Raw genomic sequence first — 23,719 nt, 5'->3', positions numbered from 1 at the left:
CAGGAAGTGGGGAATGCCAGGGAGCTCATGGAGACTCCTGCAAATAGCACTGCTTCTGCATCTCTGGGTTTTGGAAGCAGAAGAAGTGGATCTTGTGTGTGACCATCTTTTAAAACTGGCACATTCAAGCCAAATACAATAAGTTTAAATATTTATGGCTTCAGGTACCTCTGGGGAACAGCACTAAATCAGCCTGATAGATTTCTTTAATCCACCAAGCTGCAAAATGTTTGCCACTTCTTCACTTCCTGATCTCCTGGCACTGATGTATGTCTTGCCACTAAGTAACAGTTGCCTGCGGGAGTATATTACTAATGATGTAATTTGAAGCTTAAATTTTTCTTCAAATGCTTACATACCTATGCTCTGGTATTTTTCAGAGAGATCCTGATAATTCTGAAACAGGATTTATTTTCTTTGAAATGAAAATCCACTTTTAAAACGGATTGAAGTTTGATCCTAAAATAATGTTTTGTCAATCAGCAGATAGCAAACATCACTCTCATATTCCTGTTTAAGTTGCATTTTCAAAATGTTTGAGAGCCATAGATAGCTAAAATTTAGTGATTTCAATACCTTTTAAAAAAATGATTGATCTTCTTCCATCCCTCTCTTCCTTCATCCCTTTCTTCTAGAATAATTCACTCTAAAAGTCAGGAGGGTCAGGGGACCACACAAGGTGCTCTGGGTGCACCTTCAGAGCCTAGGTGAAAGATCAAAAACACTATTAGAATTCAACATGCTAGTCGCTGGAAAGTCTAATCAATCACCAAGTTGCAGCAGTTAGACCTGAAATAAAAGACTCAAGGTTTCCTTTAAGGTATTATTTCACTGAGGTCCAGGAAGCCACAGGATGGATCCACAGCCACAAGGTTCCTGATGTAATTGGTGGATGTGGGAATAGAGACTGGGGTCCGGTCTTCCAGGCTGATGCTCTCTTGACTCTGCCACTGTTACCCTAAGAAGGCTCAAGGAGTGGGACCAAAGGACCATTTCCAAAACCCAGGGGGAGAGAGACTATGCTGACTTAACTGACTCAAGTCATAGGCAAACAATGACTCAGGCACGAATTTCTCTTTATTTCTCTTGCTGTCAGACAAAAAACAAATCCAGACTTAGGTAAGGAAAGACTGTGTTTCAAAGGATTATAGCAAAGAGAAGAGGGCTAGTGCTGTAGGAAAAGGGAAGCTATTGCATTAGGGGACTCCTATTGATGGGAGTAGATCTACAAGCAATGCTCTACAAGCGGCTCAAAGGCCGTCTAGTAAAGGACTTTCCTTTCATGGGGAGGAATAAGCAAGTCTAGAAAGAACCAGATGGGGGACAGTGGAATGTGCAGAGGTGAAGTCACTAGATCAGAGGATATTCTACCCTGAGGTCAGCCTGTTCCTCAGGACGGGCCATCAAGGAGGGTGGTATGCTGGCTCAGGATGAGGAGGGTGCGGCCGAATTCAGGGCCTTAGGGTACCAAGGGAATCTTAACCAAAATTTGGTTAATAAGCATTTTGTTCAGACTGATCACAGATAGTTCCGTTAACAATTATGAAGCAAAGAATAGAAATTTGGAGGGTCTCTGTCTAGTCTTGTTCTAGGTAAACAAGGCGGGCATCTGTGAGTATTATCTAAGCCCTATGGGGCGTAAGGTTCCCGGCAGGAAGCCAGCTCTGGAACACAAAGGAGTGGGGATTTCTTAACCCTCTCTGTTTTCTGGGACTGCAGGGCACCAGTAAAGTCAATATTGTCAGAGCAAAATGGGGCATTTACTGGTACCATTTCTAAAGATTAACCCTCATTTCCCTGTCCCACAGCCCTTTCTGTGAAGAGTCCTTTGTTTTAAGAAGAGGAGTTTATTTTGCAAGATTCCTCTTATTAAACCAAGTCTAAAAGTGGGTGAGGAGGCTGCAGTGTCCCTCCTGGTAACTGAGACAGGGTATTGATTTCAAAATATTGAGACCCAACCCATCGCATCCACCACTTCTCTCAACTGACTATTTTTAAATCTATTTTTTTCAGGCTGCCCTTTTCCTCTGACCTATGGATAAAAAGACTCTACTATGACAAAGCTAGAGGCAGAGTCTCCTAAATCTTGTGCCACTGAAGACCAGTTACGTGGGACCTAGACCTCACCCAGGTATCAGCTAGTGCCTCCCAACCTCTCAGGCATTCTGTTTACTTGATGTAAACCCTCGATTTCACAACTCATGGGAGCCCTGATACTTCCCCTGTCCCAGTTTTTGCAAATTCTCAGAGCCTTCTGCCTTACGGACATTTGTCCTTTCCCAAGCAAAATCTGGACCCAAAGCTCTGTGCATTCAGACTCCCTTGAAAGCCTCACGGGCATGATGCACTGTGCCGGCCTCACAATTTTAATGAAGATTGAGGGGTACAATATACATCACACAGTCTTCCCCCAACTTGCTGTTTCTCACTCAGGGAAAACTGTTTGTCCCACACCCAGATTTCTGCTTATTTCTTACTTTTCACAGAAAAAAGTGCCAGCTTATTTTTTCCAAATGATACACGGTTATACCAGATTTATTGGGGTGAAGCATGGCCAACTGATTGCTTACATTTCCAAGTATACACTAAAGCTTTGCTCTTCAGTGTGGTCCAGACCACCAGCACCAGCATCACTTGGAATCTTGTAGAAGTGCAGACTCTCAGCTACAGCCCGGAACTACTGAATCAGAATCGGCATGTTAACAACACCCCCAGGTGATTATAGGCACCTTCAAATTTGAGAAGTGCTGGTCTAGAGTCTGAGGTAATTTGGATCAATTCCTGTTACCAAGGAGTCACCTGGTGTAGTGAGTAGAACTGTGTCCCCCGCAAACTGGTGTCCACCTGGAACCTCACAACGTGACCTTATTTGGAATAAGGGTGTTTGCCGATGTCGTTAGGATCTTGAGATGAGATCATCCTAGATTTAGGGTGGCCCCTAAATCCAGCAACTGGTGTCCTTATAGGACAAGAGAAAGGGAGGTTTGAGATACAGAGATACAGAGGAGGAGGTCATGGGAGAAGGAAAGTGGAGATTGGAGTGATGCATCTGAAAGCCAAGGAAAGCCAGGGCTTGCTGACCGCCAACGAAAGTTAGGAGAGAGCTGTGCAATGGAGACTCCTTCCAGAAGGAACCAACCCTACCGACACCTTGATTTGGGGCTTCTCACCTCTGGAACGGAGACAATAAATTTCCGCTGTTGTTAAGCCTCCCTGTTTGTGGTCTTTTGTTACAATAGCCCCAGGAAACCAATACCTGGTGAAACCAGGGCTTTACTTATGTGCCTCAGTCTGGGTTTTCTTTCCACGGGGTCATTTCAGCCCCTTACTCTCCTCATCAGTTCTGAGCTGGTGCAAGCTTCCCGGTCTCCTGGAAGTGTGGTCTCACCGTGCTCACATACGCCCCTGCCCAACTTGACCACCAGCCTTTTCTCTCGTAGGGCCTCCTCCATTTCCTGACACTTTCACTCTGTTTCTCCTCTTGGTCCTTAGCTTGGGTTACATCTCTCTCTGCTGCTTCTGTGTTCTCTGTCACTGAGCTTTCGTTTTCCCTGCATTTCTGTGCGGGTCTGTTAGAACCTGCCCCAGCCTGCATCCTTTCTACGTTACCTATTCTGGGTTGTTGTTGTTTTACAGAACTTTATTCATTTCCTTTGTGGATTTAAGCGTTTATCCAGAAAATCTTGTCCATTAGGCTGGAAAATATTGGATTTGAGCCAATTCCCTTATTCACACCATGTTTTTGTTTTTGTTTTCTTTTTGGCCACACTGTGCAGCATGAGGAACTTCCCCGACCAGGGATCGAACCCGTGCCCCCTGCAACGGAAGCACGGAGTCTTAACCCCTGGGCCACCAGGGAAGTCCTCACCTCCCCTGTTTGAGTCAGGGACAGGGAATCCGTTCTCTCTGGGACTTCTGCTTCTTTAAGCACCTCTAGACTGCACCACACACACACACACACACACACACACACACACACACACACACGCACACATACACACAGTAACTCCAAAGCCTTCCTTCTGAGATGAACAGTAGTCCATTCATCTTAATTCTTTATTTCTCTGCCATATGGGACATATTCAGAGTAAGCAAAGAGCAGTTTTTAGCTCATTTGTATTCTTTTGTTGGAAGATATTTTCTTGTTACCAAGACAATATTTTGTCTGGCCATATATAAGTTCAGACAGTGCAAATTCACTTCTAAGATTAAGCAGTTGAATATGGATTTATCCTGGTATCTTGTAATGCTTTTTGCTTCGGAGTTTATTGAAGAGTTCACACTCAGTCATCTTGCCTCACTGAGAAGTTCCATATTTGATCTTGATGAATTGATCCTCTTATCAGCAAGAATTGTCCCCCTTTATATTTGCTAATAGTCTTTTTCTTAAAGCCTGCTTAATCTGATATTAACATAACCACACCAGATTTCCTAGGTTTACTGTTTGCATAATATATTTTTCCAGCTTTCTAATAGTAATTGAAATGTGTTTACTGTTAACAGCATACAACCGAGTCTTCTATTTTTTAATCCATTTGACAATTTATGTTTTTTAACTGGAATGTTTAGTCCATTTGCATTTAATGTAATGATTGATATAGTTGGGTTTAAGTCTCCCATCTCAGTACTGGTTTGTAAGGTAGAAATAGAGACAAAGACGTAGAGAACAAACGTATGGACACCAAGCGGGGAAAGGGAGGGTGGGCTGAATTGGGAGATTGGGACTGACATATATTCACTAATATGTAAAATAGATACCTAACGAGAACCTGCCGTATAGCGCAGGGAACTCCACTTCACTGTACAGTAGAAACTGACACTACATTGTAAAACAACTATACCCCGATTTTAAAAACTAAACTTGTTTTAATATGTATATAATTTATTCGTAGGTGGAATTTTTTAAAGTATTCACTTTTCTCAAGCTTCAGTGTAAGCGTCACATTAATTAGCAGGCCTTGAAAAACTGCAGAATCTTAGAGTCATAAATGATCCTTAAGATCATCTAGCGTTACTTCAGTTGGGAGAAGAGTCATACAGGGATACATCAAAATTTACAACTCAAATTTTACCGTATCAGACACGACACAATTGGATCCAACTTCTTTCTCTGGGTTGAGCTTACTTATTTTCTCTTGAAATAAGCAAAAAGAAGGCAATTCCCTGACACCAGGAGACCCGGAGAACCACCAAAGGATTATTCTGCTGCTTGTTTCTTCTTCTTCTTTTTTTTTTTTTTTTTTTGTTTAAATAAATTTATCTATTATTTTATTTTATTTTTGGCTGCGTTGGGTCTTCGTTGCTGCACACGGGCTTTCTCTAGTTGTGGCGAGCAGGGGGCTACTCTTCGTTGTGGTGCGCAGGCTTCTCACTGCAGTGGCTTCTCTTGTTGCAGAGCACGGGATCTAGGCGTGCGGGCTTCAGTAGCTGCGGCACGTGGGCTCAGTGGTTGTGGCTCACGGGCTCTACAGCGCAGGCTCAGTAGCTGTGGCGCACGGGCTTAGTTGCTCCACGGCATGTGGGATCTTCCCGGACCAGGGCTCGAACCCGTGTCCCCCGTATTGGCAGGCGGATTCTCAGCCACTGTGCCACCAGGGAAGCCCCTCATTTCTTCTTAATAAAACAATATAATCCAATTTCTAGAGCTATCTGCACAGATTTCAGCCCTCTGATAGTGAGGCAAATATTTTCACATGTCCCAGCAGAACTGGACTCATTCATTTTTTTAGGGGACGGACAGAGGTTCCGAGTGCTACTGGACAGCGTGACACAAACGACAACTCTTACCTCATCCAAGACAGATAAAGGGCAGGTCCTGCTCCATCTTTCCTGGCAAACAGCTGGCACAGCTTTGCAAAGATTTCTCGCAGGAACTTTGCGAGCATCATGTGAACCATTTGGTGCAATAATGAGAAATGTATACTTCAGAGAAAGGTGGGCACAGGGCCTGATGCGACTTACTGAAAAACCATACAACAGTCACAATTTACTGCTTCAATTTGTCTCTCATTAGCAAGGAAAACTCATCAATTTTATGATGTGTGTTAGGAGGCCTGTAAAGTGGATTGACCATGGTCTCCTGCATTCACTTTCATTTGAACAGAAATGTGAACTCCCAACCTGTTCATTGCTCTCTGACACTAAATGGTCACTTCCCTCTTTACTGTCTTTGGCTTTCAGGCTTGGGTGAAGCTGGAAGAGCACCCAGACTTACTCTTAAACCTTGACAGGTGAGTGCAACTGTGGACCCGCCACCCGATCCCATGTGGTAATTGCACAGACCTTCTGGTAACTTATGGGAACATTTCACGGATGGGCTCCCGGGCCCCAGGGCCTTGAATGTCTGAACTGCTGGCAACAGGACGGGTCTGCAGACCCCATGCACATCACTCATGCAACAAGATCAGCCTGTTCTTTGCTTTCTGCTGGTGGACATTTGTCATTTCGCTCTGGCTACTGTTGGGTTTTGATGCCATTTCTTTTCCCTTTTTGCAAGTCCCAGATTTCCAATTTCCTAAGGATAAAAATCTGACCTAACGAATGCTAAATTGCCTAGAGTGTTTCTACCGTGGAATCATAAACAAAGTTCTACTTCTTCAAGGACTTTCAAGAGCTGGAAACTTCCAGATCATGTCAGCTTGAGCCGCTTAAGGGTAGGGACAGGGTCTTGCTCAATTATGCATACTTCACAACCTCCTTGCTTAAGGTTGAGGCTCACAACAAGTTTTCTGAATCAGATTTAGTACCATAATCCCAGTTGATAAAGGAGGATATTGGGGCTCAAAAATTCAACAGGCTTTTCAGCAGATGGGTGACGGGAAAGTGCATTCAGGATCCTCCCTGCTAGGGACGACTTTCATTCCAAGGTTCAGCTGAAGTTCCACAGCCTCTGAGAAGTGTCTACAGCTTCTCCCATGAAAGGAACTTTACAGCTTCTCCCATGAAAGGAACTTTGCAGCTTCTCCTCGGAGGAATGTTTTCAGCTGTAAAACACAGCATTTGCTAAGCTGACGGTTACCAACTCTTCTTTGTCTTTTGCAATAGTCTTTTCTCCTTCCTGCTAATTCAGCAAATTCTCATTAAAAGGGAACACTCTCGGCCCCCGTTTCAGATTTTTGACCTCTCACCACCTTCCTTTTCGTGCCACATGCTAAGGATTATGCTCCCAGGCCAAGGAATCCTGTCTCTTCTGGAACCGAGGGTGGGCTGCCTTCTTGCCCACCACAAGCCTCTTGTTCAGATTCCATACTCCGGAGCTGGCATCTCTTTTAAGCAATCTCTGTGTCTCTCATTCCCCGAGGGCTGGCTTATCACACCAGTCAGCTCAAGGCTCTCATCGACCTTCACGTTTGTTTTCCCACAACACAGTTCTTTGCTCTGAACTCTGTCCCAGCACAGCAAGCCGGCTGCTCTCAGGGGAGGCTTGATTCTCCCCTGCTCTGCTTCCTGTGAGGCCAGGGACTGTCTGGGCAGAAAGCTTCCTGTCTTAAAGCAGGAGTTTTCCACCTCAGCACAGGTGGCACACTGAGTGGATCACCCTTTGCTGGGCGGAGGTATCCTGAGCATCTGCACATCGTCGGCTGTTTAGCTACATCCATGGTCTCTACACACTAGAGGCCAGGAGCACCCGCCCACCAAAAAGGTCTCCAGACTTTGCCAACTGTCCCTGGGGGCAAATTTGCCCCTGGTTGAAAACCACTGCTTGAATGGAACGTGTCAGCTGCTCATTAAACGCAAATAAATACAGAAGACGGTGCTCTGTGATTTCCTACCTGTGTAGGAAGGACTGGGAACCAACCACCAGAGTCATGTCAGAAGAATAAGGCTCTGTGTTCAGGAAATCCACACTCACGTGTAACCTCTTTGTGTGGAAACACCAGTGTATTTTCTTGAAAACAAACAAAAAAATCTTTTGTTAGTTTCTTAGCACACACAGAAGCATGCTGAAGAAGAGGGTCTGACTCTGTGGCATAATAATAATAATAATAAGCTTTTGCGTGTAAATGGAATTTTAGAGCTAAATACAGCCTTCCACATGTATGAGCTCATTTTGGCATGGATCTTTGAGGTACTAAAGGGAAAATTATGATGACGATGGTGAGGATGATGGCGATTACACTGCTTTGTTAAAACCATCCACTGGAAATTGAATTCAGCCAGTTTTAAAAACTTCTGGGACTTCCCTGGCGGTCCAGTGGTTGGGACTCCGTGCTTCCACCGCAGGGGGCACAGGTTTGATCTCTGGTTGGGGAACTGAGATCCCACCAGCCGTGGGGGTGCGGCCAAATAAAAACCAAACCAGGAAAAAAAAAAAAAACTTCTCCACTGGATTTATTTCCTTGCTAGACAAATTAAGAGCACATACATATTTTCTTTAATCATAAACTATGCAAAATAGAAATAACTTCATGAAATATTTGCAGACTCTTTGAGGTTAGATCCTAATTGTTTCCCACTCTCTCTCCTTTTCCTATCCCAAACGGAAAAAATAATTTAATTACCTTTTGTTGGTGGAAAAAAATCCCCTTAGCAGAGTTACGAGCAGGAAGTGTGTTTTGCAATCCCAGAAGTTGCTTGGTAAGCATTTTGCATACTTAAGGCCTCTTGATAATCAGTCTACAAAACAGCAAGTGTCCCAACAGCCTGTCACTTCCAGAGCTCTCTTATTCTATTCCTAGGCTTCTGGATCTTACAAGCTCATCACTGATGTCCAGTTGTATTTTAATGTGTTCTCCTCCCCACCGCTTTCTACTCCCTTAATTAGACTAAGTGACGGGCTTGATTTGACGCTTCTCACCCAGGAGGGGATGTTGATCACCATAGGTATTCTGAAATGGCCTTATCTTTGCTACCTATAGCCTAGAGCGTTGGTAAGACGATGGGTTAGCCCTCCCCAGAGAGCTGTGTGTCGTCAAGTTCCCTCTGATTTTAGGAGGTGCGCCTTGGGGGAAAATGGCTTGATCTGTACAATGAGTTGGTTGAGGTCACAAGCAGAATCTGATGGGGCTCTAATGGACTCAAAGCTATGCTTGGAAAACAATTGTTTTCATTGGCCGTGTAGTTTTGATGGGCGTAGGCTGAGCATCTGTAATTTGGAACTTGGAAGATCAAACTGGGCTCGCTGGTACAGATACGGGGACACTCAAGAGGAGATGCTAAATGGGTGTCGGGAGGTTATGTGAAGGATGTGAGAACCTGGAATTTGACACAAATTTGCCCATGATGGGGCCTATATTCTTGACACTGTGGGCACTGAATGCTTTACCTGTAACCAGAGGCAGTGGGATTGTAATGAAAATGTCCACCCTCCATTTATTCCCACATATTCTAGCTGCCCCAGAGGGTCCAGTCAACAACGAGTAGGGTGGAAGGACATAGCCCGACCATCTGATGGAACTACAGACACCACGATGATCTAGCATGTACTCTGGGTGGCATGTAAGGTGGAGCTCACTGTCAGAACCTGCTCTGGGAATCTGCAAAACCTTTCAGCCTTAGACATTCCAGAAATAACTTTTAAATTCCTCGGATGGCTGAGGAATCAGTCATGTATCTACTTCTATCTTTCCAACAAACTGAATTCCCAGAAACCAGTTGTCCTAACATGAGGTTAATTTTCATTTCCTTTACTGTATTTTCAACCAAGTGGTTGTGAGGAGACTTGGAATCACCAACAATCCAGGAAGCTCCTCCAGATGGTCTTAAAGCTTCAATGAGCCCCAGGCTCCAAGCCATTGCTGATATGCAGCGGACAGTCATATCACACGGTGAACAGACAGATATCCACTTGAAATTGACTGTCAGGGAAGCAGCAGTGTTTAGGGTGAAAGGAAATCAATTTTGAGAGCTCACAAAAATGCCAAACTACAAGAAAAAACAAGAAAACTATAAGTGAGCTGCTGCTTTCTTTGCACTTTAGTCCAAGCTGGAGGAAGGAGGGGTCCTAGTACTTCTCGAAGAAATTACTTCTCATTATCAATCATGCTGCCTGCAGTCAGAAGCCCGGCCGCAGTGGAGGAGTACAAAGTCCGCCTGAAACACAGAGAATCTTACAACTTGGGAATGTGCCCTCAGAGATATGGATGCCAATAACAATCATCCTTCACATTTACAAAGCCTGGTTTGGTTTGCCGAGAGCATCCTGGAACACTCCATCATTTAAAATGTCATCTGGGGAGCTGGGCTTGATGGAATCGCTGGCAAATGAATGGACATCCAAAGAGGGGGATCGTGTGCCTCTGCCTTTCTGAGGGAGAGATGCAGACAGCTGAGGCGTCTGAAATGTGGATGGATTCGACTCATTAGCGGCTTCTGCTCCAAGGCGCAGCGTAAGTGGGATTTGCCTGTTATTTCCATCACTGTCTGCTGGAGGCCACTTAGCTTTTAGCTGGAAGAGGATTTTCACCAGGTGGGAGCTGGTGCTCCACTGCAGGGCTTTCTGAGGTCACCAGGTAAAGCTGGGAGCAGCTGCATGGCAGACTTCCTGCTCCAGGTCCCAAGCAATCCTACTGTCCTAAAAGTAAAGCGTGCCCACAGGCGGATACTAAACACACTTGGAGCCAAACGCTGGCTGCCATGTGTGTATTTTTACACCGATTCAGTAGTGGATTCGGCGTGGGTCCTCACCACTGAGGGAGGTTGGCTTCCCATCCCCACCCCACCCAGCCTGCAGAGTGTGTAGTGGGGCGTGAGTTCTTCCTAAAGCAGGCGGGAAGCACGGAATGGCATATTAGACCTGGGTAGTAAGACAGGCCTGATGTGGCTGCCAGAGACTCAGTGGGTCCTTTTCTTCACCAGCAGAAATGCAGAGTTCCCAAAGCAAAGGACATTAATCCACCGGAAGCAGTCACCCTGCAGGACATTAGCCTAGCTTCCTGAATCCTCTCCTGAAAAGATGTGTGGGAGACACAGAAAAAAAAGAGTAGGTATTATAAGGCTATCTTCTCTTCTTATGGCTAATATATATGTTTATCTGGTCTTAGTTCTTCTGTTTTATCTTACAACTAAAGGAAGCTCAACACGGAAAAGTTTAAAAAAATACAGAAAAGTCAAAAGGGAAGAAGAATCTGCTAGGCTGCTCGCTAGAGAAAACACAGCTGGATTTCATGTCTGTCTTTTCTCTCTATATTTATATTTTATATAAACATTATATTTATATCCTGTTTTTCTCTATGTGCATATGTTTATATATTTCAGAAATGCTCTCATAGGACACATGCTCATTTAACCTTGCTTTTTACAGTTTATAAATCTTGAGTATCTCTCCATGTCATTAACTTTAACGTAATGTACAAAACTGGATGATATCTTAAGAGATTAATTTCTGTTTCTCCTCCCTATATTTCCCCATCCTTTCCTCCCTACCCTGGTCCCCCCGCCTCCCCCCCTTAAAGCAGAGAGAAAGCTCTGTGTTTCATCCCAGTAAGAGTCTACAGCCAGAGAGAAAGAAGTTGCCGTCAAAAATCTCCTGCCCTGGAATTTGTTTCCGAAGATCTCAGCCCACTGAAGGTGATAAGTGAGATGAGCCAGAGGGACACATCAGGTGAAAGGAGAGTCAGGGAGAGAACAACAGAGAGAGGAAGGGGTGGGTATTAAGAGACCTTTGGGACCTGTGGGAGCAGAGCCTGAGGAGGTGGTCAGAGCTGAGAGGGAATGGTCTTATGATGTGTTCAAAAAGACAGAATCTGGAGACAGGCTCCCAGCATCAGCAAAGAAGCCTCATCCCTGGGTGGACCAAGGTCAGTCAGGAGCCTCTCACCTGAGGGGGCCGGTGTTCAGGGTAGAGGATGCTCGGTGGTCACCTGTGTGAAAAGACGATTGTAATTACAGCCGTCACCCTCCCGTTTACCTCGCCAGCCATGGCACTGAAGACGAGCCGTTGCTTCACCATGACCAGGGGGCAAAGTGGGCGGAGTCTTCAAAACAACTGAGGGACTTGAATCCAAAATTCAGGTTGAGTTAGAGTCAATAAAGGAAACGAGAATTCCTGTAGAGCTGGACTTTGAAAGCAGAGTCAGGCTCATTCTACGTACTTAACCCACCCATCCCATAATGTTCAGCACAAAGCGTAATTTTAATTTTCCCACCATTTGATCTCCTTAGTCTTAACTTTTATTTTGTTATCTAATTAATTTCTTTATAAAATTTCTGGGACGAAGTGAGAGAGTAGCATGGACATATATACACTACCAAATGTAAAATAGCTAGCTAGTAGGAAGCAGCTGCATCGCACAGGGAGATCAGCTGGTGCTTTGTGACCACCTAGAGGGGTGGGATAGGGAGGGAGGGAGGGAGATGCAAGAGGGAGGAGATATGGGGATATATGTATACGTATAGCTGATTCACTTTGTTATACAGCAGAAACTCACACAACATTATAAAGCAATTATACTCCAATAAAGATGTTAAAAAAAATTTCACTTATCATTTTTCTCTTTCTAATTTTTCGGTCTAATTTTCTGTGTTTACTCTTAACATTTCGTATCTGTATCCAGCCTGTATATACGGCAAGTGGGAAGTGTCCGCACCAGGCGGCCACAGTGAGGTTGGTCTGTGACCTGAGCAAGCCAGCCAGGGCCTTGTCCTCCCTCCAGCTGACCCTGCAGTGACCATCCCAGCCTCCGGCAGCAGGTCACGTTCTCTGCAGAGAGGAACGGAGGGAGAGGCTGCCTGAATCACTGGTGAATCAGGCCAGTCCAGGCAAAGCCCAGATCAGAGCTCTCCCTCACAATTAACCACAGGTCCTTCTTCCCGTTCACCGGAAACCTCAGCCAGCAGACAGCGACTCCTCCTGCACCAGTAGCTTGGGTTGACCGCAGGCTGCTGCACAGGCTGCAGAGTGACCCTCTGTTGGTGGCACCGGGGTCAGCGAGGGCCCAGCAGCTCCCTCTGGTGGTGGAAGCGTCCTATAGCAGCTGCTACGTCGCTGAGTGGGACTCCCACTACATCATGCTGGTTGGGTCGAAGGCGCAAAAACAAAAGAGCAACAAAGGTCCAGTCCAGTGGCGTTTTTTCACACTTCAAGCTATTTAGACCAGTGATGAGAATATATATGATCCGCAATCCCCTGGGTATTTTCCCTGTCCATCCACTGTACTTGGACTTGTGCTGACCCCTAGCAGGGCGTGTTTGGAAATCTAAGTCAGACACAAGCTCTCCCCTGGGTGGGGGCAGGGAGGGGTCACAAGAGCCAACTTTTATTGAGAACCATGTCATGGGAGTAGCAGTCAGACCACAGTGGAGGCTGAAGAAGCAAAGACTTCTCTTTGGGGAAGTTGAGAGAGAGATTGGGCGGTAATTGCAGCAGACACGGTTCAAGAGAGGATTTATTTGGAATAAGAGTTTCAAAGCATTTCTAGGCTGAGAGGAAGCAACATAGGCAGAGAGAAATGTTGACGCTACAAGGTCAGGGGAGGTCTGAGCAGCGAGGTGCTGGGGAGAATGTGAGAAAACCGGATCAAGAAACACATTTTTCAGAGTCACCCTTGAGTCTTTCTTACCTGGTGGCTGCTGGCTACTTGGGTCACTTTCTAATATCTGTCACTTATTAAGAACATCATAATGAAGAGGGCAAAATAAAATTTAAAAGTCAAGACAGAATAAAAACCTACCTCTCCTCTTGTTTTGGAGTGTGGTTATACGGATATATATGATTGTCAAAGCTCATTGAACTGAATACCCATAGTTGGTTCATGTTGTTTTATGTATCCCAACGTAAAAATAAAAACAAACCTACCTCTCCTAGGAGCTATAGAAATATTAATTAGGAGTTCTATTGACAAACACGATTATAATAGTTTTGGGACAGTCAGAATCATAAGATGTGAAAGCAAGAGTGATACAGTGTTTTTATTTCCCAAGTATGATTCTAAAAATGCATATAGAAGCTGGCAAATCACCATTAATTCTGCCCTTATTGGTGTAAATTAGACAGGAATCTCTCAGTGCATGCATTGGGCTGAATCAATGTGTAGTTTGCATTTTGTGATCAATAGTACTGACTGACAGCTAACATTATAACGCTAGCTAACATTATTTACCATTTCTATAAGCCAGGAATTTCAGGAGTATTATTTCATCCTCTTTCTGAGCCTCTGAAGTAATGGCATTTCTGTAATGGCATTTTCCCAATGAGGAACCTGCAGCTCAGAATGGCTATATTATTTGCTTGAGGAAATAACAGATCTAGGGTTCAAGCCCATCTCTGCCTGTGTCCAGAGCTCAAGATTTGAACCACTATGTGGCACTGAAATAAAAACTTCTGAAATTTTATTTTAAATGTAACTGAGGGAGGGAGGGAGACATGCTATTCAAAGAAACCAAATGAGTAGTATTTTGGGTAAAATGAAACACTTTGTAATGTGATGAATCAGATCATCTGTTGCATAAGTTAATATCTTTGCAACTGTCCATTTTCTCATTATGGGGCATATGCTCGTATGGCCAGGGCTAAGGGGAGGAATGGCATCTGTCCTCGCCCCGGGGCCTTTCCTTAATGAGGCAGAGATATGAATACTCAAGAGAGTATTTATTCTTTGAATAAACTTTAGTAATAAATCTACCTACAACTTCTGCTCACATCTCATTGGTTAGAACTGTGGCACATGGCAAGGGAAGTAGGGAAATATCACTTTTTGGAGCATATACTGTCACACCCAATTAAATCAGTTGTTCTTTAAGCAGAGGATACTGAGAACCTAGCTAGAAGTCCACGCCAGAGAGAAAGAGAAGACAGGATTACGGGAAACCAGAGCACAGACTTGGGAGAAGGCACAGTGACAAGATGGCAGGCAGAGGGTCTGGGGTGTTAGGGTAGGAAGAGCTCCTCGACCATCTGCCCTGGGTGCCAGCGCCGAAATGGAAGCCCTTGGCTGGCTCTGCCTGTCCTGGCATCACTTAGCTCAAGATGTGGAGGCTGGGAAAGGAGTCCAAGTAGCCAAGTGTAGATAAGGAGGCTGCTCCAGGCTTAGACAGATAGCACTTGACGGGCCCACCAAAGTAGGTCTACATGAGTGTGAAGGGGAAAGCTTTCCTCCTCCAAAACAAATCCATGGTACCATTAGGAAGGAGGATGCTGCCAAGAGGCCAGAAACCACAAATAGTCACACCCGTTGTACACCTGTTTTGCTGGTGCCTCGGGGTTGGAGGGTGTGTGTTTGTGCTCTGACTGTTGCACGGGTGAGTCTATTGGGGGAGCCAAGACCCTTCTTCTTAGGAGGTCAACAGGGTTGTAGCTCCTGCCCTGTGGTACTGCTCTCAGGTGGGTTGAATTGAACGGACTCAAACTGAATTTAATTGAGGACTACTGATTTCAAAAAGAGGCAAAGCAAATACACTGTAGCATCTATCAAAGTGTGGTCAGTGGACAATTGCATCAGAATCACCTGGAAGTCTTGTTTAAAAACATTCATTTATTCATTCATTGAACAAACAGATATTGATTTCATGTATGTGACAGGCATAGTGTGAGGAGCTGAGAACAAAACAGTAAACAAGGCAGACATCGTCCCTGACCTACTGGAATACTCAGTGTAGTGAGGAAAACGGTGAAAAGTAAAAGCTGTCATTGATCAAAAAGTAAATCAAGCCATTGCACATTGTGATGCTGCTGTGAAAGAAGCAAATCCTGGTGGCGACCACAAGGGACAGAAATCTACAGGCTGTCTTCTGTTGTCCAGGTGCCAAGTCCCTGAGACCCTGTTAAGCCCTGGGGGAGGGAAGGATCTTAACACAACTGAGATCACTTATCTTACCACCACGGATACCTTAGAGTCAATGTTAATTTGATTTAGAAAACTAAAGGGACTTTTTTTTTAACATGTCACATAAACGTCCCATGTTTATCTCCCCTCACTAAATCCCACTAAACTCACTAAATTGCTGGTAGTAAACCACAAGTTCTGAGAGACTGGGAAAGAGGAAATAGCTGTTGAAAGATTTCAGTGTGTTTTTTGGAAGATAGAACGCAGATGAAATAATGATAGCAGAGGGCAGGAAGTTACCACCTGTGTGTGTATGTTTCAGGGAAGATGTACAGAGAGGAGAGGAGGCTCATGATAAGAGAGTCAGATCATCCTACAGAAGCTCAAGCTTGGCACCACAGACTATAGGAAGCAGAGGGAGGACGTGGATCCAAAAGAGGGGGGCTTCCCTGGTGGCGCAGGGGTTGGGAGCCCGCGTGCCGATGTGGGGGACGCGGGTTCGCGCCCCGGTCCAGGAAGATCCCACGTGCCGCGGAGCGGCTGGGCCCGTGAGCCATGGCCGCTGAGCCTGTGCGTCCGGAGCCTGTGCTCCACAACGGGAGAGGGTCCGGGAAGATCCCACATGCCGCGGAGCGGCTGGGCACGTGAGCCATGGCCGCTGAGTCTGTGCGTCCGGAGCCTGTGCTCTGCAACGGGAGAGGCCACAACAGTGAGAGGCCCGTGTACCACAAACACACACACACACACACACACACACACACACACACACACACAAACAAAAACAATAGAGGGTGGCTGGTTGTCTTCGCACAGTGCAATTGTCCCCACACCTACCACTGCAACCTCCTCTCTGTCATCCCACACAGCCACAAACTAGCTCCACCTGTCTTCCTTCTAGAGAACATGGGCTGCTTAGTATCTGGAGAAACGTATCCAGAAATCTCCAAGCTCAGGCACATCAGGAGGGAAGGAAGGAAGCACAGGGATAAAAATAGGATGGAGTAAGTTTAGTCAAGGTCTGCATTCTGAACATTGGAATTCCCAGCCCGCCTGCCAAATTCTGCTCCCCTGACCCTAAATCAAAATAGATACTTTCCTAAGCTGGAGATTGGCATATTAATTTAAGAAAACACTTACTGGTCCCAGAGAAAACACTTTAACATACCACCATTCTGAGTTCCCCCAGGGATAGCGGACGGATGACCCACATTGGAACCTACGAATTAATCAGCCCTCTGCCCCCCAATCTAAGGCAAACAGAGATCTAAGTGAGTGTTTTTAGAGCTTATCGCTTAAGAAAAGGTGGGAAAATAGCAATTTGAGAAAAATGAAAGATGAAAGAAAACAATCTGAGAAAAATAAAGGTGGAAGGAAACAGAGATGAAGCGGAAACAAGAGAAAAAAAATTTAGTTGAAGTATACTTGATTTAGGAAAGCTGTGTGGTGTTTTTTTTTTTTTTTTTTTGCAGTATGCGGGCCTCTCACCGTTGTGGCCTCTCCCACTGTGGAGCACAGGCTCCGGATGCGCAGGCTCAGCTTTCCAGTAGCAATACTGGATGCTAGACAATGGTGAGAAATTCCTTTAAAAGATGATGAGGGAAGATTATTTTCAGCCTATAATTCTACACTGACTCAGGTTGAATGTAGAATAAAAACTTTTTTTGATGTGTAAGGATTCAAAGATTTACCTAAAGTGCACATTTCTTTAGAAAGCTGCTAGAGAATGTGCTTTCACAAAATGAGAGAGCAAACCAAAGAAAATATTGGAAGCAGAAATTCCAGTCCAGGGGAAGGTGAAGGGCAGTCTAGGGACAACCGGACAGAGTCCTAGAGAACAATCCATGGACATTGGGACAAGAACATAGAGAGCTGTGGGAAAAGGTCCCCAGCAAAAACTGGGACTGACAGATTTTTGTTAGGGATTGAATGTTTTTGTCTTCTCCCCCACATGTCATATGTTGAAGTCCTAGTCTCCAATGTGATGGCATTAGGAGGTGGGGGCCTTCGGGAGCTGTTTGGGTCATGAGCATGGAGCCCTCATGAATGGGATTAGTGCCCTTATAAAAGGGACCCCAAAGGAGCTTTTTCACCCTCTCTCTGCCATGTGAGGATACCATGAGAAGTCGGCAGTCTGTAACTTGAAAGAGGACCTTCACCAGAACTGGATCATCCTGACACCTGTCTCAGACTTCCAGCTTCCAGAACTATGAGAAATAAATTTCTGTTGTTTATAAGCCACCAGTCTTTGATACTTTGTTATAGCAGCTCAAACTGACTAAGACAATTATCCAATGCGTATGGGTATTTTTTTTTTAATATGACACACCGTTAGGTGAGTTTAGGTGTGAATTGGCAATAGAATAATAGAAAATTTTGCAAATTTTCAACTCCAAGGAAGACAGAACTCTATATAAGAGAGTAACCAGTCATCATGTCATTACTTGGTGCAGTAGTAAGCAATGTAGATGATCACAATTTAGACATTTTAAATATATGATATTTACCAGGAAGTGTGAAACAATTCTATTGGGACAACTGGAGGTGGTGAATCGCTAGTGATGGTAAAAGAGCTAATAGTCAATTACTACAGTAGAAAGTCAGTAAGTATTGCCTAACACGGATAACTGAGGAAATAGTACTGTAAATAAATTCCTGAATGTCATATCATCTAAATGCATTGCAGGCTTAACTCTTTGGTAAGTGTCATCACCTGAAGAAGATAGCTGATGTTAAATTTGTACTCAATGTCTTTAAGCAGTAATTGCGAAATGTCAAATTGTGTTTTATCACCACCCCAACTTTCAAGAGCCAGAGAATATTGACTACCACTACTTTCCTGAGTTGAAGTGGTGAAATCTAATTTTGCTAGTATTATGGAACAATTTACCAAGTGTGTGATAACTATGAAATGAAGATTTTATATTGTCCCCCAAACCAATTTTGCTTTGCCCTATTTGTGTTTCTGGGTATAATTTAAAAGGTTTTAAGTACTGAATCACCCCGTACTATTTTCAGTTCCTATAATATTAAGAAACAGGAGTATATACTTGACTCCCATTTTCCATTTGTTAATTTTTTTTATCGTGAGAAAATCACACAATCACAATGAGGATAGACTGAACATTAAGATTCAGTAGACTCATTTTCAAGAGAAGGGTTGTAATAGAAAGAGGAAATAGAATAAAATTCACCCTGAGATAGCAAATGATCCAGTGCTAACTCTTTCCTCTGGCTGGTTTACTTTTGCAGTCATCATTCTAGATGCTTTGGCCTAAAGGATCTTGTATGTAATTTAAACACATCCTCTGTTCTTGGAACTGAGAAAACTAATTTTGTATTTTCCATTTTGCAAGCAAAGTAGAGGAAGCTCTGGATGCAAATGAGGTGAATGTTTAGGCAAATATATAATTGCTCAGTTAGAAACACCTTCATCCAGAAAGATAAATCAACGTAACTCATTTTGGTGGCATCTTCTTGAGCCAAATACATTTCGAAGTAGGGACAGGATAGGATGCAAGCTCTGAAATTGAAATGCAGAGATGTATTTGTATCAAAATCATTTTCTCTCCATCCCTCTAAAACAGGAAGCTGCTGCCCAGAACAGACCAGAGAGCCCTTTCCCACAGAGCTGATGCAAATAGAAAAATTCAACACTTCACCTTGGTATTCTGCTGCCAACTCTGACAAGAGGAGAAAAATCCACATTATATCCTAGATCTACCTGTACGAGGACTGCTCCAGGTTATGATTTCCTTGTTACATTTTTGGAGATTTAATTATCATTTTAACTTTTTTCTCCCACTGGGGAAAGGACTTTGTTAATTAAATGTTCTAATGAACTAAATGAAAAGTTTTTTTGTTTTGTTTTGTTTTTGCGGTACGCGGGCCTCTCACTGTTGTGGCCTCTCCCGCTGCGGAGCACAGGCTCTGGACGCGCAGGCTCCGCGGCCGTGGCTCACTCTCCCGCTGCGGAGCACAGGCTCTGGACGCGCAGGCTCAGCGGCCGTGGCTCACGGGCCCAGCCGCTCCGCGGCATGTGGGATCCTCCCGGACCGGGGCACGAACCCGTGTCCCCTGCATCGGCAGGCGGACTCTCAACCACTGCGCCACCAGGGAAGCCCTAAATGAAAAGTTTTAATGAAACTAAAATAAAACTATCTTTATTTAGGACTACTTTATTTAATGAAAATAAAATAAAACTAAAAGTTGAGCTAAAAGTTTTAATGAAAATAACAACTGAAAAACATTTGGGGTTGGGGAGGGATATTTGTCAAAGGCAGGGAAGACCTATGGACAAAGAAAATACTTTTGGCAAAGTCTGAATGCCCTCCTATGAACTCAGGAAAAGGAAAATGGTAATTATTTTACTGCCATTATTGTATTTTTTGGTTGAGAAAAAGTGAATTGCTGGATTTTTGTTCCTGTAATTCAGGAGCTGGTTGCCAGCTGACAGGTATTAAGTCTGTAGGTAGCAATCTCAGTCTGGCTGAATTTTGTTGGATATTTGCCACTGAAAACATTGACTATAAAATATACTACATCAAAGCTGAATAAAAACATCCATCAGTATTTCAGACAGGCATGTTATTGATAGCTTTCCTTCTGGAAAGACCTTGGCCCGAACCCTAGGAGAAACACTGCCTCCCGTGATAAAACAAGGAAGGATTTGACACATTGCCTCTCAGTGTCCCAAAGAGCCAGGTGCCCAAGCACAAAATACCATGCAGTTGTCTGCCCCGACTTAAGATGGGGAAAGGCGTGGACACGCCCGGGACACCCAGGCACTGAAGTGCTAGGATGAGGAGACAGGTTCCAGAGGGGCCCCAGATACAGGCTGAGAACTGGGATTCCAGCATATGCCTGGTGATGGGAACTCCCCTCCTGTCCATTGCGTTCCCAGTGGTGACCTCCAACTTGGCTTAAGGAAGAGACTTCCCCTCCCCACCCAACCCTACGGCATTTCCTCCCCACCTGCTCTCTCCACAGCCTGTGGTCAAGAGGACTGGCTTTGTACCTAGGGACCTGGGCTCCACTCTGGTTCTGCCAACTGTAGATGTTGTGCCCCAGCAGGTGACTTCAGCTCTCTTATCCCCTCTTTCCTCATCTGCGTAACAGGGAAGATGATTCTAATACCTACTGCCTGGGGTTAACATGAGACTCAAGGTGCTGATGTGTTTAGCACAGAGCCTGGCATACAGAGTGTGAGGACTGGCCGTTATTAATTGCTGTTTCTCTATTGATGCTTTTAATATTTGTTGGCCTCCTACTAAGTGGTCATGCCAGGGGACACGGAAATGAATCAGACACTAGTTACCATAGTTACCACGTGGCTCCATGCCTAATACAAGCCCTCTGACTGTTTGGGATGGAGACTTCAGGCACCATTTCAGGGCACGCATGCGACTCCCCCCCTCAGGCCTCCACCCACCCTGTGTGTCCCACCCCGGATGTCACAGCTGCACATCCCTCTCTATAACTGCTATTTGCTCTCCCAGCTTCAGAAAATCTTTTATCCGAGGGCTTTCTCCCCTCTCAGAGTCCTGTGGGAATTATGATAAGTAGGTTCTGGAATTCATATGGTGGGAGAGGGACAGGTTCACAAAGGGAAGAGATGAGAGAGAGACAAAATAGCAGGGATCCACTTCAATAAGTTCTTGGCCAGTGCTCGATGATAGGATTTAACAAATAGCTCTCAGAGAGGAAGTTGTGTTTCTGACTAATGGCATTCATCCCATGCCAAAAATAATCAGGACCACAGACACAGTCCGCAATCAAATAGCAAGGAAGGACCCAGCCGCCATCTACCCCCCTGTGCTAAAGGCATAAAAGGCCAACACCCGAGAGTGCCTCTGGCCAAATGGGAGTGGACAGCAACCACACCACTGGGGAATTTTGCTGCCTGGTGACAGACCTTCTGAATCCATCCCAGCGTGCAGAGCTAAAGGTCCTCAGGGTCCTCATTATTTTATGCTGCAAAAGTATAAGTGCCCACAGAATAAGAAATGAGCAAAGGAGGCGGGATGGGAGTGAGGAAGATGTGTGCTTGGAGGTGAATGTGGCTGAATGGTTAACGTCATTTAACTCTTGGGAGCCAAATGCATTTGGAAGCTGGAGCATTTACGTGTCCCGATCTCTCTTCAGGATGCAGGGGCCAGATGGGCGTGCTGAATCCACAGAAGCATCCTTTAGCCTTTGAGAGGCACTTGGGTCCAGAAGGCAAGAGTGTTTTCCCTGCTGATCTTCATGCTCAATGAACCCACCAAGGGCATCTCACTGAAGGGGGTCATTGAGGGCTTTCAACAAGCCTGCAGGAAGTCAGCTGCCCCCTCCCTATTCTTCATGCTGAGATTTGCCTGATTACAATTTCCTTCCTTTCTTTTTTAAGGAACTAAAAAGAAACTGTTAGATAAACTGTTAGATAAAACTGACTAGATAAAATAGGCTTCTCTGCCCATTCCTCTTACCTGGCTTTATTTTTCTAAATGTCACTTATCAGCACCTCCCGTCACATACATTTCTTTGTTCATTTGTCTTTCCTCTACCTGCCTGCATAGTACCTGCCCATACATTAACATCCTAGAGAGAAAATGAACATATTAAAGGCTAAAATAGTTATAAAGAAGTCTTCTAACTTTATTTAGTATAGTGTTTTTCAAACTTATTTGAACATTTGAACATAGACACGTGTGTGTGTGTGTGTGTGTGTGTGTAAAACACCCACGAACACCCCACCTCTAGAGCACTATGACGCCCTGCCTAGGAGTGACAGCCAGAAAAGAGGGCTGTCCATGGTCCCACCACAATTGGGTGTGAGCTCAGTGTTGGTCACTGTTACATCCACCTCTCCGAACACCCACTGTCTGCTCCCTGAGTACCATCCTGAGCATCACTGAAAACAGTTTGCCGGGCATGGAACCCCGTCCAACGTACAGTTCTAGCCCTGAACTAGTCCGTCTGATACAACCTGGTAACTGCATAGATGAGAAAACCCCTAGAAAGGGGAAGCTAAGGTATTGCATGCTGCAACTCTTTTTCAAGTATTACTTTGATTGTTCTATTCTTTCTCCCACCTATTACCCACCTCTTGTCCTCCTTGTCTGGGCGACTGGCAGGCCTGGTTACACAGCTCAGATCATCTGACATCACCAGACTCAGTCGAATGCCTTGTGTATGTGTACCTTGCCGTGTCTCCTCCAAACCAGCTCCATCCCCATTTTAATCCTGGACTCCACTTCCCATTGAACACGACCACCATTCTTTTAATTACTTGTATTTGGAACACAGGCGCCATCTGGGACCCCTCTTATTCCTAAATGCCACATAATCAAAGACACAGAGATGCATCAATGTAGAAACATGAGGAGGTTTGCACATTAGGAAGACCACTCAGGATACAGTAAGAAAATGGATGGGGCTGGGGCTGGCCTCTCGACAAGAAAGCCTTTCCCCCAGATACCCGCATGGTTGAATCTCTCACTTTCTTTGAGTCTCTGCTTAAATGTCAACTTGTCATCTTCTCAGTGAGGCCTCTTCTGACTAGATAAAAGAGCCATCTCTGCCCATCCCTCTTACCTGGCTTTATTTGTCTAAATGTCACTTATCAGCACCTCCCGTCACACACATTTCTTTGTTCATCTGTCTTTTCTCTACCTGCCTGCATGACCTTGTAAGTACAGGGCTTTTTCTGTGTTTTATACACTGCCATGTATCTAATGCCTAGAACATACTAGCTGCTCGCTAAATTTGTTGAACAATGATCCAAAAAACATTCTTGTACTTAACCTCTTTTTTAGGGACATCAGGGTTTTTCTGAAGAGTTTGTGAAAATTCAACTTTACGCATGATTTCCAAATTGCTTTCCAATGTGGTTGTATTAAGTCACACGCCTACAGACTGTGTTGCCGGCTTCCTGCGTCTGTACCAACCACTGACACTCTGTCTTTCCAACTTTCCGCAATAAGCGCAATGATTTTTAGTTATATAGGAAGAATGATGACCAAGTATAGAAAATATCTACT

At 44.7% G+C, this 23,719-nt stretch overlaps 1 protein-coding gene across 2 annotated transcripts in view; it reads right to left on the bottom strand.

Moving 5' to 3' along the window:
• Nucleotides 1-23,719, bottom strand: part of PLPP4 (phospholipid phosphatase 4) — a 532,132-nt gene that overhangs the window by 14,160 nt on the left and 494,253 nt on the right. Inside the window, exon 4 of one of the 2 annotated variants that reach the window (XM_028481217.1) lies at nt 7,870-7,888. The exons of the other annotated variant lie outside the window; for it this stretch is intronic. The gene's annotated coding sequence lies outside the window, so the exon portion shown is untranslated. Of the gene's footprint in view, nt 1-7,869; nt 7,889-23,719 lie in introns of those variants that run through there. 2 annotated transcript variants of the gene reach the window in all.

The sequence above is a fragment of the Physeter macrocephalus genome, chromosome 20 (assembly GCF_002837175.3).
Source record: "Physeter macrocephalus isolate SW-GA chromosome 20, ASM283717v5, whole genome shotgun sequence".
NCBI lineage: Eukaryota > Metazoa > Chordata > Mammalia > Artiodactyla > Physeteridae > Physeter > Physeter macrocephalus.
This window is presented reverse-complemented; position numbering and strand designations above follow the sequence as displayed.